Here is a 13,531-nt window from a genome sequence, read left to right on the forward strand (position 1 = left end):
CCCTTATTGTAATTTGAGTAGTGAGCTCTAGGATATTTGCCTGAATGCATGTGCATTCCCCAATGTAATATTTCTATACTTCTAATCGAGTATATTAATATTGTCTATTTCAACCCCATCATGGTTTTTCCCTTAACCGGGTTTCCACATATAAAATCCTAGTGTTATGGTGTTAAAGTTTTTTATTAAAATAAACAGGTTTTACAGGGATCTGAAACCTAAATCCAACAAAAAGATAACCAATAGCAAACCAGAGTAAAAAAAAAATTGCCAAATGGCTATAGAAATAGGGGAAACACCCCACAACACCTAACAAACAAAAATGAAAACAACTCAAAAAGAAAAAAAGAAAAAAAAAATAAAAGATTTCATAAGCTCAATATTCTTCTAAATCATTTTATTGTTTATATTTTTGAGCTTCTCTATAATGAATCCTGAGCTACCTCTTTCTTCTTCTTTTCTTATGGTTCTATTAGAGGGCCCTATAAAAGTCTTCATTTCCGAGTTCTTATCCAAATTGATAGCTGAAAATGGATCAAAACTAACAAGATGGGCTTTCTGAATGGCGATTTTTACATTTAACCTTGTAAGGCCTTCCGCACTATTGTACATGGCCTCTTTACTAATCTCCACTAATCCCTTGAGGTTTCCCTTTAATTCCTCTATGCCTTTTTCTAGGCAGGCAATTCTTGACTCATGCACAATTTTCATAACCTAATATCCTCTATTATTTTTTAGTCAACTTCAGGACCTTTTTAGTTTTATCAGGCATCGAATTGTCATTAAAAGTGTAAATGATTTCCTTGATGCCCTATTTAAGGAGGTTTATATCACTAATCATCTAGTGAAATCGAATTCACCAGGACCATGTCAAAATCCATCTCATCCTTTTTAAACTCCTTCAAGTCCACACTAAGAGTGATATCTAGTTTGATTTTGTCATCCCCTTTGCATCTCCACCCTTTTCCCAGTTTTCTTCTTTTTCAAACCTTGAGACCCCAAATTTTGGGGTCGAATAATAGGGGTTTTCAAATTTTTCTCTATCAATATAGGAAAATTTTTGTTTTTCTTGATAGTTCTGATACTTAATATAAGTACAGATCTGATAGCCAACAAGATGAGAGGGGGGGGTGAATCATACAAACTTAATCATTAATGAAAACATCAGATTCAACCTCGGTAACATATATCAGTCATAGAATAAAAACTGTCAAACATGGAAACTCAAAAGCATATGAACAATATAAACCTCATAAGACTAGATTTAATGTGGAAACCCAAATAAGGAAAAACCACTGTGGGATTTTGGACCCACTAAGAAATATACTCTTCTAGAGTATGCTTAGTTAAAAGCCAATCCTGTTAAAGATTACAAACCAAATTGCTAGATGTGACCCGGTTAAGGGATTTCCCTCAGTTCTATTAGGATCTTCACTTTGTTAGAAGTGACCTTGTCAAAGGATTTCAAGCACTCATTTAGAATGTCACCTTGTTAGAGGATTTACTTATAAGACTGTTAAGTCCACATGGTTAAGAGATTTCCTATTACTTTCACAAGCTAACAGTAATACAATCTATTTGCAACTTTACATCTAAAATGCTAAAGCATATTCTTATTTGTTCAACACAATCTAGACATAGAACTATTCTGGTCTATCTGCTAGGCATCAATACTTTGTTATTCCAACAGGTTTTCAAGCTTTTGTACTCGGTGATCACTATGTAGCATCCCTATGCATACACTTTCCCTCATACATTATTTATCAACACTTTCCTATTTATAAACAATCATCTAACCGCTAAATCTCCTTGATCTCATTTCCCATGATCAATCATAGCCATCAGATCTTCAATCTTTTCCAGGTTCATTGTATCTTACGATCTGAAAAATGTTTTACCCTACCTCGAAACTTGCACAATCATCTTGGAACTTGTGTTAGGGTAATGTGGTTCAATCTAAGCTGTAGATCTTCTTGCCGACTTTCCATTGCCTTAGATTTGTTAACAAACTTCTTCCATGGCTTGCCAATCATTGATCCGCTCCAGCTCATCAGCTTCTTTCATTAAATATCACATGTAACCATTTAATGCATTCTGTTATAGCTCGGTTACAACTCGGTGAATACTAAACTTTACTCGATATCATTCTGTCTTCATTAACCGACTGCGATAAGCTTAGGGTTTACCGACTAGGTTCCTTAGGGTTTACTGACTAGGTTCTTTGCCTGATAACATAGTGTAGTATTAACCTTTACATTTTACAACATATGTATGATGTTAAAAAAATCTAAAACATCAAGATCTCATCATTGTCTGACTTGGTAGAGTTTCCCATTGAATAACTTATCCCTTTATTCATCATATTCTTTCCTGTGTCTTTACCGACTTCTTTATAATCTTCATATCATATTTCTTAAGATATGGCAACATCATACTGAATTAGAAAATCAATTTCTTGACATCAATGACAAAATAATAATATCAAGACAGTAAAACATCTTTAATCAGTTATGTCCATAATCATCAACAACCTTCTCAATATCCTCCTTATATTGCCAACAATCTCCCCCTTTGGCATTGATGGCAAAACCAATTGATTTGACTGTTAAGAATTTGGATTACTGTGATTCTGAAATGCTGAAATGCTCTGCCCCATACATCAGACTTCTCTTCTGGTTTTCTGTCAATCTTCTCAGGTCTTCTCATCCTTGGGTAGGTCTTCTCCTCCTGGTAGTCTTCTCCCCCTTGGGTAGGTCTTCTCCTCCTGGTAGTCTTCTCCCCCTTTGACAACAATGCCAAAAAAAACAAAAAAACTAAAACATAAGTTGTTTCTGTAAGAAGTTATTTCCTGCTGATGTGTATCAATTGAGTCTCGGTCAGAGCATTTGTTTACAATTCCTATTCCCTGTATCATTTTCTGTATTATCCCAATATTGTTCCAGTACACTTTCAGAAAAGTATCACTCCAGTATCAGCTCCCTAAAAGATATTCAATAGATTCATCAAAGTGATGCTTTCACTGAACTCGGTCAGTGAGTAGGAGATAGGGGTAGGACCCCTAACTTACTTCTGAGATATTCAAAAGTGTCCTTTGGTAGTGGCTTGGTGAAGATATCATCTATTTGTTCCTTTGTGTTAACATATTCCAACACCACTTTCTTTTCATGAGCTTCTTCTCTAAGATAATCATATTTGATAGGTATGTGCTTTGTCTTAGAGTGCATAACAGGGTTCTTTGAAATATTAATGGCACTAGTATTGTCACAAAATATAGTTACTGGCTCGGTAACTTTCTCATTTATACCTTCCAACAATTGTTTGATCCATGCAATGTTGGTACAATTCAGTGTTGCAGCAACATATTCAGCTTCGGCTGTTGACTAAGAAACACATCCTTGTTTCTTGCTAAGCCAATTCACTAGTCTTTCTCCTAAGAAGAAAGCTCCTCCACTTGTGCTTTTCCTATCATCAATGTTACTTGCCCAATCAGCATCAGTATAGACATTCAAATCAAAATCATTTCCTTTCTAATATGCTAAGCCATAATCTTCAGTGCCTTTCAAGTATCTAAAAATTCTTCTGATTGCTGTCATGTGTATTTCCTTAGGATCTGCAGAGAATCTTGCAACAATACCTACTGCATGTGCTATATCAGGCTTGTTGTGAACAACATATTGTAGTTTTCCAATCATGGATCGGTAGAGTGTCTCATCAACAAATGTAGATTCATCATTCTTTGATAGTTTGCAATTTGTAGTCATAGGAGTACTTACTGGCTTTGAATCCTCCATTCCAAATTTCTTCAAGATTTCCTTTATGTATTTGGATTGAGTAATGAAAATTTCATTTTTCATTTGCAGTACCTGTAAGCCTATAAAATACTTTATCTCACTGATTAATGACATCTCAAATTCTTTGCTCATTTCATTACAAAAGTTCTTGCATAAAGAGTCATTTCCACAAAATATAATATCATCAACAAATATGGCTGAGATTAGTATTCCATTTTCATCATTCTTCATGTACATGTTGCTATTCTCACTTGTCCTTATAAAACCAATCTTAATCAAATAAGAGTGCAGTCTTTCATACCATGCTCTAGGTGCTAGTTTCAGACCATATAAAGCTTTGTTCAATTTACATACCTGATCTTTATTATTGTCTTCAACAAATCCTTCAGGTTGTTCAATGAAAACTTCTTCTTCTAATATTCCATTCAGAAATGCAGATTTGACATCCATTTGATATACCTTGAAGTCTTTGAAAGAAACATATGCCAACAATGTTCTAACTCCTTCAAGTCTAGCAATAGGTGCAAAAGTCTCACCATAATCAATTCCTTCTTCTTGGGCATAACCTTTGCAAACCAATCTTGCTTTGTTCCCAATGACCTCTCCTTTCTCATTTAGCTTGTTTCTGAAGATCCACTTTGTACCGATTACAATTTTGTCCTTGGGTCTTGGGACTAGTGTCCATGTGTCATTCTTCTTGATATGATCAATCTCTTCAGTCATAGCATTTATCCAATCTTCACTGTTGAATGCCTCTTTTACTATTCTTGGTTCAAATTCAGATATCAAACATGTGTTCAATCTCAGTTCGTTCCTCGTCATCACTGGATCATCCTTATCTCCTATAATCTGACTTGGTGCATGATGTCTTCTGACATATTTGGCTAATACAGGCTCGGTAGGCTCTATATGATCCTCTTCATCACTCGGTAACTGGATATCTTCCTCATTTCCTTCAACAGTTATCTCAGTAGGACTTTTCAATTGCACATAGACAAATTCATCATAGTCTTCTGGTTCTTTGGAATTCCTGTCATCAGTTCTTTCTGCAAATTCATCAATTTTTACATTTGCACTTTCTACTATTTTGTTAGATGATTTGACCAGACATTTAAATGCTTTGCTTCTAGAAGAATATCCTAGAAATGTTCCTTCTTCACTTTTCTGATCAAACTTGCCATTTCTATCATCTTTATGAACATAGCATTTGCTTCCAAATATCTTAAAATAACTTACGTTAGGTTTCTTGCCATACCAGATTTCATAAGGTGTCTTCAAAGCACCTTTCTTCAATTGAACTCAGTTCAAGGTGTAAATAGCTGTGCTTATTACTTCTCTCCAAAACTTTTGTGGAAACTTCTTCTCAATCATCGGTGTTCTAGCACAATCCATAATAGATCTATTTCTTCTTTCAGCTATTCCATTTTGCTATGGAGTCCTCGGTGCAGAGACTTGTCTTTTAATAACATGATCATTGCAAAATAGGTTGAACTCATCAAAAGTGAAATCTCCTCCTCTATCTAATCTAAGACATTTCAGTTGTCTTCTTGTTTCATTTTCAACTCTAGCCTTATACCACTTAAACATTTGAAAAGCTTCTAATTTTTCCTTTAAAAACATTACTGACATCATCCTTGAATAATCATCCACAAATAATATGAAATACTTATCACCATAATAACTTTGAACTTTCATAGGACCACAAAGATCAGTGTGTACAAGATCTAAAATTCCCTTAAAAGTGTAGGACTTGTAAAGCTGGATCTTGTCATCTTGCCCATTTGGCATCCTCAACACATAGCATTCTCAGGTTTTTCAAGACTCGGTAGAACTCTTACTCTGTGCTTCTTACTTATCTTGATCAAATTATCAAAATTAACATGACAAAACCTTTTATGCCATAACCAGGTGTTATCAATATTTGCATGCAAACACTTATTGTGAGTTGAGTCAAGGTGAAATGTATTACCTTTTGTTTGTGTCCCAGTAGCAGCTAACTTTCCATTCTTGTCATGAACTTTGACAATTCCTTTCTGAAATTCTATTCAGTAACCTGTGTTGTTTAGTTGTGCTACACTCAAGAAATTATATTTCAAACCTTCAACCCAATAAACATCATTGCATCTTGCTTTATCAAGAAGTTTTATGGATCCTTTACCTCTTACCAGACATGGTGCATCATTACCAAATCTAACATAGCCTTGATCATAATCTTCTAACATAACAAATTTGTGTTTATCTCCTGTCATATGATGTGAGCATCACTATCTATAATCCAAGAATCATTAGTGTTTATGTGAGATATTAGGGCTTTTTCTTCATACCTTTCTTCATCTGATCCATCCTTGATAGCCACATAAACAACTTCCTCTGTATCAGTCTCATCTGATTTATCATCTTCAGATTCCTCATCAGCAATTAAGTAGGTCTTTCTATCTCTTCTTCTGAAGTCTCAGTGACCTTTGTAATGATTATCTTTCTGTCTGTCATCTTGGTAATCTCTCTTTTCAGTGAAATCTTTGTCAGGATAGTTAGAAGCCATATGTCCAATCTTATTACAATTAAAACATTTCAAGGGTAGTTTTCCCTTATACTTACCTTTTCCTCTTGGTAACCTTTTGGCCAATAGTGCTTCAAACTCTTCTTGCTTTCTGATTTCTTCATACAGTTTGTGTACCTCCTCCATGTTCTTCCAAAATCTTTCACTTGCTCCACTATGATCTCCTCCAGAGTACTTATACTTTCTTTCATTGTAATCATTAGATTCATTCAGATGAAAAGAACTAAATGTAGATTCAACTTTATTTACCGATGACCCACTATTATCAAAATTACTTAACTCAAATGCATGTAGCTTACCAATAGTAGCATCCAAGGAAACTGGCATATTAGGTACAGACCTCAATTCATTGATTGTAGAGACTCAGATTGCATAGGCAGGTAGAAGGGTTCTTAACAACTTACTTGTCACATCCTTTTCTTCAATAGTTCCTCTTGCTCCTTTGATTTGATTTACAGTCTCCTTTAGTCTTGTACTATATTGGGTTATGTTCTCACCTTCATTCATCCTCATAGATTCAATTTGTCCTCTTAGACTATCAATTTTTTCTCTTTGAACATGTTCATCTCCTCCATATATAGATATGAGCTTAGTCCACATAGCCTTTGCATCATTGCAGCCTTCTAGATCATTAAAGTTAGAATAGGTCAATGCAGATGTTATTTCAATCATTGCTTGAATGTGTTCTTTCTTTGCCTTTATCTCTTCCATAGTCAATGGATAGGTGCTCGATGCAACAAAATCATTCTCCAGTTAGTATATAGCATATTCTCCAACTCCTGATAGATGTAGCTTCATCCTTTTCTGACATGTAGAGAAACTTGACTTATTCAGCTTAGGTGCATCCCTCTTATACATCTTTGGATCTTTAACTCAAGTTCCTTTAAACTTTCCTTTCGGAGTCCAAAGCTCTGATACCAATTGATAGTTTGGATACTTAATATAAGTACAGATCTAATAGCCAACAAGATGAGAGGGGGGGTGAATCATACAAACTTAATCATTAATTAAAACATTAGATTCAACCTCGATAACATATATCAGTCATAGAAAAAAAACTGTCAAACATGCAAACTCAAAAGCATATGAACAATATAAACCTCATAACACCAGATTTAATGTGGAAGCCCAAATAGGGAAAAACCACTGTGGGATTTTGGACCCACTAAGAAATATACTCTTCTAGAGTATGCTCGGTTAAAAGCCAATCCTGTTAAAGATTACAAAACACATTGCTAGATGTGACCCGGTTAAGGGATTTCCCTCAGATCTATTAGGATCTTCACTTTGTTAGAAGTGACCTTGTCAAAGGATTTCAAACACTCATTTAGAATGTCACCTTGTTAGAGGATTTACTTATAAGACTGTTAAGTCCACTCGGTTAAGACATTTCCTGTTACTTTCACAAGCTAATAGTAATACAATCTATCTGCAACTTTACATCTAAAATGCTAAAGCAGATTCTTATTTGTTCAACACAATCTAGACATAGAACTATTCTGGTCTATCTGTTGGGCATCAATACTCTATTATTCCAGTAGGTTTTCAAGCTTCTGTGCTCGGTGATCACTATGTAGCATCCTTGTGCATACACTTGCCCACATACGTTGTTTATCAACAGTTTCCTATTTATAAACAATCATCTAACCACTTAATCTCCTTGATCTCATTTCCCATGATCAATCATAGCCATCAAATATTTAATCTTTTCTAGGTTCATTGTATCTTATTATTTGAAAAATGTTTTACCCTACCTCAGAAGTTGCACAATCATCTTGGAACTTGTGTTAGGGTAATGCGGTTCAATCTGAGTTGTAGATCTTCTTGCCACTTTCCATTGCCTTAGATTTGTTAACAAACTTCTTCCATGGCTTGCCAATCATTGATCCACTCCAGCTCATCAACTTCTTTCATTAAATATCACATGTAACCATTTAATGCATTCTGTTATAGCTCGGTTACAACTCGGTGAATACTAAACTTTACTCGGTAGACATTCTATCTTCATTAACTGACTGCGATAACCTTAGGGTTTACCGACTAGGTTCTTTGCTTGATAACATAGTGTAGTATTAACCTTTACATTTTACAACATATGTATGATGTTAAAACAATCTAAAACATCAAGATCTCATCATTGTCTGACTCAGTAGAGCTGCCCATTGAATAACTGATCCCTTTATTCATCATATTCTTTCCTGTGTCTTTACCAACTTCTTTATAATCTTCATATCATATTTCTTAAGATATGGCAACATCATACTGAATTAGAAAATCAATTTCTTGACAAAATAATAATATCAAGACAGTAAAACATCTTTAATCAGTTATGTCCATAATCATCAACAACCTTCTTAATATCCTTGTTATATTGCCAACATTTCTTGCTACTAGTAGTGTCAAGAGTGGGCTTTTGAGCGGGACCCTCATCCCCTGAGGGCCTATATTCTGAGTCATCCAATGCTTGGATGCCATTATGATCCATTCTCCTTTTGCCCTCCTCCTTCTGATCAAATTTAGTATCTGAAACCACATGCACATCCTGGCTAGCTAAGGGTTTGGGTTTTCTTAAAATAGGTGAAATCTTAACCTCATGTGCTTTAACGTACTCCATAATAAGAAGTATTAACCCCTCATGCAATAATATTTTCATTATTTTAACATGACTATGAATACCATGCTCCAGAGAAGATACTAAATAAAATAGTAGTGAGAATTTTTTATCATACCTAAAGTGATTTAAGATAGGGAAGTGATAAGAAAGAATGCTTGCATAGAGGTCATGTAAATTTATGTATCTCATTATAAATTTCTTCATGTCTGCCCATGACTTTAGGAGATCCTTCCTATTGTAGCCCCCATCCAACATTTTTCTAACTCTGCTTCTCTCACTCTGTTTATCATAGAAAATAGACAGGGCTTCTTCCAAATTTTATCTTTCTCTATAGAATATTTTTCCTTCCACACTCAACCCCATAATCTCAACTATGAAGGGCTCGTCAATCCTAAATTCAATACCATACACACTAAGCACCCCTTTTTGCCATCCTTTCACAAACTTTTCCATTAGCTTTTGGTCTTGCCCATGAAGTTTTCTGGCATATGGCTCTAGACCACCATCCACAACTTATGTCCATAGTTCCTTATTTTTCACCCATAGCTCGCATGATCACACTTCCATTTTGTTTTTATCTCACCCCATATAACTATTACCTCTGCAATTTTTGGTATTCACACTAAAACTAGGCTCAAACTAGTTGATTAAAAACTAGACCAATAGGAACAATCTGGAAGGTTGACTCCACTTATTTCTAGGAATGCATTTATTCATGTGAACTAATGGCATAATTAATGCTCTATCATTGAGAGATTATCAACATCCCTCTAAGAGAGCTCACACAAAATAAATAAGAAGTAAATCCCCCTCCCTCCACCATTTGGTATCATCACTAATAACACCAATATTTTCCATGTGATTCGCTAGCATATTGCCTTCCCTAAAAATATGGGAAATTTGAATTTTGTCCAACTTGGTAATAATTTCAATGCATTCCTATATTAAATGCTTAATAGTCCAGCTAGGGTATGTCTTCTTAATCAAGCAATTAGTGATGTTTAAAGAGTCACTTTCTATCTAGACCTTTTTGTACCCTCCACATATAGCCATTAGAAGTACAATGTAGGCTATGAGTGATATGGTGTTATGGTTGGTTGCTTTGTGTTTATGCATTTTACTCTTGTTCATCTATATTAAATGGTTAAAGAATTAGATTAATAATGTTACAGATTGCAGAAAACTAATTCATCCCCTCTCTAAGTGTTCCTTGATTCCAACAATTGGTACCAAAGCCAAGCTCCTCAAGATAAGTTAGCTTGAGGAGGATTCATGAAGGTGTCTTAGTGGATTCCAATAGTATTAGAGAACAATTTCTTATTGCACTTGATGATTTTGATCACTCCAAAGCTGAGGTTTGGTAAATGAAATCAAATCTTAAGGATGTTGAGAAATTCATCCAGTCATTAAAAGTTAAGTTGAACAAGTCAAGAGAAAAGAGAAAGGAACTTGTTGAGAAGATAAAGGAGAAAGAAAGACAAAGAATTTATGATCAAGCCTTGAAGAAAAAGACAAAAGAGTGTGAGAAACTTGCTAGAGATAATGTAGTCTAGAAGAATGATATGAAATCTATAATAATTTAAAGTTGATAAAATAGATTGAGGAAATAAATAATAATGACAAGAATTATGTTCAGTCTTTGAAAGATAGATCCAATGAATGTTGCATACTTGATTGTGAGAATGGCGAATTGAAGCTTGACCTGCAAGAATATAGAGAACATGAGGAAGAGCTTGGAAAGAAGAACCTTCTTCTCAAGTTTGATCTTGAAGATGAAAATGGGTATGAGGAGAAGTTCAAGATTAGTTCAGCTAGACTTAATGAGATTCTTGAAATCCAGAAGGATTGAGATGACAAAACAGGTCTTGGATTTGAGAAAGGTGAAAGTTCCAAATCAGCACATCAAAAGAACAATTCTAGAAGTGCTCTGTTAAGGGAACCTTATGCTCAAAATTTCAATGGTAACTATTTTTTTTGCAATAGATTTGGTCATAAAGATAGTCAATGCTGAAATACGATGAATAATAATGGTCCATATTTCTCAGGACAATGTTTCAAATGAAATAAGTATGGTCATAAGTCAAATGAATGTAGAATTGTGATGAATAAATTTTAAAATAGAATGAATATCAGATGTTATGCATGTGGTAGATTTGAAAATGTTGCTAATTAGTGTAGATCAAGAAGAAATTAGATGAACTTCATGCCTAGTCAAAAAAATATTATTTTCTACAAATGCAACAAATTTGGTCATATAGCAAGATATTGCAAAAGCAGAAATGTGAATAGGAAGGGTCCGAAAGACAAGAACAAGACTATGAAGGTAGATGAGAAGGGAAAAAAATAAATTAAAGAGATCAAAGATCAGATGAAGAAGACATGGGTTAAGAAGAGTGATTTAGAAGTAGGGAGTGGGTCCGCACCTAATTTTGGTGTTGGAACTAAATCTAGTAACTAAGATAAGGCATTTGACCTTAGGGGAGTTTTCATGTAAATCTTATAAACCTCCTGTTTGAGATCTATGCCTAATTCCAACAGGTTGCAGAAGTTGTATTTGATGATTATTGATTTATTGGAAGGATTTCCAAAAGTTCTTGAGTGATGTTGAAGGTCCGTAGAAGATTTTGGTGGGAACAAGTCTGTGATATAGAGTATTCGAAAGACCTAAGGATGTGTGCATTTATTTCATTGAAAAGTGAGGTTTACAAATGATATAATGCAATTTTATTAAGTCAATTGTCACTTTGCATTCAAAGTGATAGTTTTTGAGTGAGCTCTGAGAGCATATATTAGCGAGTTCAAAGTGAGAAGGCAATTTGGGAAGGAACCCTAGTCCAATAAACATGGTATTTATCTGAGAAAATTGAAACCCTAAAATTTTTAAATAATGGATACACCTTTGGTTATGTATATTATGGAGGCCCAAATTTTAAGAGGAGCCCTTTTAAATCAACAAAAATAGATCCCGTCTATGCATTTTTGTTTGTAAATGAGGTTGTGAAGAATAGAAATTTGAAACCAATATTTGATTGGTATGACAATTTTGATGATAATGATAAAAGAACTTTAGAAGAAGATACTATTAAGTATTTAAATATATACAATAGACATCTAATAGAAATAATGTTAGAAATACCTAAGAGCTTGTATGAGATTTTGGAGATGAGGAGGCAAACTACAAATAAGGACGATGAAAGGTTAAGAGAGTGTGTAATTGTAAATTTAAATCCTGTAATACAAGTTGCAGATATAAATAGAATACTTCAAGAAGCTAAGCCATATTTTAGAAGTAAAACTAGAGTCAATAAGATTATGATAGGTTTAACTAATGAAGTGATGAAGGATATAGAGAAAATTATTAAGCCAATCTTGTAGAAAAGTGAGTATGATGTTGTGTCATCAGCAATAGAAGTACAAAAAGATCAAACACATGATGTAGAAGTTGATGTACATGTGTTTATGGTGAAAATAGAAACAACAATATTAAAAGACTGAATACATTCCACCACAAAACCCTAGCCTAACAACAACAAAGATCCACCATAACATATGAAGATTACCAAAGACAATGTAAATCAACAAAATCACAAAGATGATACCATCACATGTCCAATAGGGTTTGGATCTCCATTCTTCCTATCTCCATTGATCTTGCTTGATATATTTTCTCTTAGATTTTATGTGTGCACAAGAGCTCAACAAAAAACAGAAATGTGGTTGCAAGTAGGTTTGAACGTATATGAAAGTTTGAATGTTAGTTAAGAAGGGGAGTGATAATGAGAGAAGCATCCTCTTATATACAAGACACTGTAGGAAATTGGAGGGATAAGATTGAGAGGTGTAAAAGATAAATAGTCAGCTTAGATTAGAGGGTAGGTAAAAAAAAATAAAAAATAATGAGAGGGTAGGTAGTGTAGGAATTAAGAGATGAATGACATGTGTCATAGGTAGAAAAGGTTAATGAATTAATTAAATAAATAAAGATTTATTTAATCAATAGAGTAAGTGGGATCAATTAAATAAATAAAATATTTATTTAATTTAGGAAAAAGGATAATTTAAATAAATAAAAGTATTTATTTAAATGAGGAATGAGGTTAGAAGAGGATACATGAGTTAAGTAAATAAATAAAGATTTGTTTAATTAATAGAAGAATTAGGATAAAATAATTAAATAAATAAAAATATTTATTTGATTTAGGCAGGACAATTTTAGGTGTCTACATTTTGCCCCTCTTTAAGTTATTGTAGCTTGTTACGTTGTTTCAAAGAAGATGAGATGAACTAAAACAAAGTTGCCCCAAGATGAGAATGATATGCCCCCTCGAGAGATTGGATGAATTTGTCTAAAAAGATCACAAAAAATCTCTCAATAAGAAAGAAAGGCTAGAAAGGAATGACAAGATAGGATAGAGTGACAGAGTCACGATATAAAGAAGACTGACATGGGAGAATAGGGATAGGGTACTCTATAAGATAGACTATGAGGGAAAAAATCCTCATTGTCATCCACACATCTAAGAGATCAGAGTGTAGAGAGAGCAAAGAGAATTCAGCAATCAGTAG

The sequence above is a fragment of the Cryptomeria japonica genome, chromosome 11 (genome assembly GCF_030272615.1).
Source record: "Cryptomeria japonica chromosome 11, Sugi_1.0, whole genome shotgun sequence".
NCBI classification, from domain to species: Eukaryota; Viridiplantae; Streptophyta; class Pinopsida; order Cupressales; family Cupressaceae; genus Cryptomeria; species Cryptomeria japonica.